Raw genomic sequence first — 2840 nt, 5'->3', positions numbered from 1 at the left:
AAGTACAACAGCAAAAAAAGAGTTTTCCATGTCCTTATTTAAACGAAGAACATTTATACCCATTTATCCTTTTTGAAAAAAAGAAAGATGGTCTAAGTAATAAACCCGATCCAGTCCGGTTCATGTAGCAGGCAAAATTGGTGGGTATTATCAAGGAGCCGATAGTAAAGTCTCTTGTTGGCCCCGTGTACAACACGGTGCGGAGCCTCTCCCGACCCCTGCTCATGCACCATTAGGTCTCCAAAACCTGCTGCATAGCATAGCGCTCTGGCGCCGGCCGGCTCGGCCAGGGCCCCGGCCAGGGCTCGACGGCTCGACCCAGCCTACCGGCCAGACCATTTCATACAGCTCATTTAGAAGGCAGCGCCAGAGGACCCCGGCCGTCTGCTCACTCTGCTCGCTACGGAAAATTAGGGCCGTTTAAATAAATTTGGAGCGAGAGAGAGAGCAGGCCGTCTCATCCAGGCCCAACACTCGTCGCGGCGACTCATAATCGCGCACAATGTGTGGAAGGCGCAGCTGTCGCCCACGTAAGTGATCAGGGAGGGGATTACAACACACGTGTGAAGTAAAGTCCATTTCCACGTGTATATCAGCCACGTGTACATCAGCCAGCCCCGCACACGGCCTTTAGTGATACCATGGCGTATAGAGGTCCCTATCACCGCGTGACTGTTTACCTGATCGCTTCACTTTATGAGACCCGAATACAGCCCCTTCTCCCCGCTCATAAAAACGACGTAGACTCGGGTTTTCGGAAGGGCGGGGGGCAGTGCGTGCGCTACGGGCCGCCAGGTGCAGCCTGCCTAGAGTCCACCACCACCGGCCACCACCACAATGCACCGTACGCCGCACCCGGTCGCCCTGTCAAATCACACGACGGGGAGGAAGAAAAGCGGACAACAAAACAAGTCGACTTTTCCTATTGTTTTTGCTTCGGTCTCGGGCGTCGGTTACCCCGATGCATAAGAAAGTGTAGCCGTTGAAAATGAAACTGTATCTTGCCCCGAGCGCGACCGGTGGTATGACATTTCTACATCCTTTCTCCTCACCTATTTTTTTTCGCAGGTGCGATTGGTCCTGCTATACTTTTATAATTTACAACACAGTAACGGCACAGCTCTTTTTTTCCGGTAAAATTCTTTTCTGTCGCCGCGGTCCTCTCCGCCTTCCTATACATTTTTTTCTCTTCCGCGCAGTGTAATCACTCTACGCCGCGCCACGCCGCCGCCTACCTGCACACCGTGCTGCACACAGCAGGCTCCTTGGTCCAGACGGTACCTGCTCTGCGCCGCTCACGGCCGGCCCGCTCGCACGCAGCCCCGCGCCTCTAGCCCCCAGGGCCCAAGGGCCAGGGCTTTGAGGGACGCGCTCAGCCAGTTTACCCCGAATTAGCCCCCCATTTGTGGCTATGGCCCTGGTGTTGGCCGATGGCCGTCATCAGCCGCCGGTAATTATATCATTGGACGCCTATTACATTCGCACCTAAAACACGATCTACGGAACGCGACAGCTGCGCCCTTGGGAGAAAGCAGGGCGTATCGATGATCATTATACCAGAATAATACAACAACCCGATCGATATATAAAAGGGATAGTTTTGCGAAAGCGGCCCCGACGCCATGTAATTATCGTCATTTGAAACGATTTCGTCTCTCTGTGTGTCTATCATTAGTTGAATGCGAGCATTTAAGCCCCAGTTCGCCCTCTCTGCACCCCCGGCCCGGCCCCAATGCCGACCGAGCAGCGCTCATGTCACGTCGCCGCGGCCACGTGTGGGGCCGGCGGCATAGTGGGGCCCAGCCCAGCCGGCGGGGCGCGGCGGCCGAACGACGCGATAAATTGATTAGGCTTTAACTCTTTGGGGGCGCGAGTGCGCGCGCGTTGCGTATGCATGCGCCTCGGCATGCGCCGGCCGGGGCCATTCAAAGTGGGGCGCGCGGCGACAATGGCCCCTATGGGACTGCCATGAATGTCAAAAGGAGGACCCCACCCTTTCACACGTCACCCCATGTCACTCTTCCGCCCCCGGCCCAGGGCTCGTTCAGAAACCACGTGGACAATGGGGGAGTGGGGGTCCAGAAAGGGTCAGGACCGCGTCATTGGACTCATTGGAGTCCAGGGAGACACTATGATATTTGTACCCAGGGGTGCACCCCCACCCCTGGGTACAAATATCATGGGGTCTCCTTGGACTCCAATGACCGGAGGACAAATATCATGGGGTCTCCTTCCTTGGACTCCGATGACCGGGATATCATGGGGTCTCCTTCGACTCTAATGACCGCCCTGATCCGGTTAGGACCCTAAATATTTGGATCACCCCAACCACGTAGTTTCTGAACAGCCCCCCATGTCGCCGTGGGGCGTGGAGAATCGGGCCTCCCGGGCCGGAGTCAGGTCCGGGGGAGAAGACGATACGAACCGAACGTCGAGGCGCGGATGCGTGGCGCGGCCGGTGCTGCGTTTCCGGCGTCGTTACGGTAAGTAATGACTCTATTCCCCCCCGGCAGCAGCAAGGCGCGCGGGCCGGTCGCTCAGCTGCAGCCTTTCACATTCGGATTCACTTAAGTACGCAGGCTAAACGCAGGGGTTTAGAACCGCAATATGTATGAAAGGCCATGCCACCAATTCACATCATGCGAGCACGTGGTGCAATTCGCTTTCGGGGTGCGAGCCCGCACCTTATTAAGACAATTGCGCGAATCCGGACCGCAATATATATGCTTCCACCCCGACGCGCACAGGGGTCGTATTGTAATAGAGAGATGTCTCCTGCAATGACATGACGGCGCATGACGGCGCGGCCATAGCACGCAGCACACGCCCTCAACCCCCCC

The sequence above is a fragment of the Frankliniella occidentalis genome, unplaced genomic scaffold (assembly GCF_000697945.3).
Source record: "Frankliniella occidentalis isolate FOCC.00 unplaced genomic scaffold, Focc_3.1 Scaffold210, whole genome shotgun sequence".
NCBI lineage: Eukaryota > Metazoa > Arthropoda > Insecta > Thysanoptera > Thripidae > Frankliniella > Frankliniella occidentalis.
The sequence above is the reverse complement of the archived record's forward strand: the minus strand, read 5'-3'. Positions refer to the sequence as shown.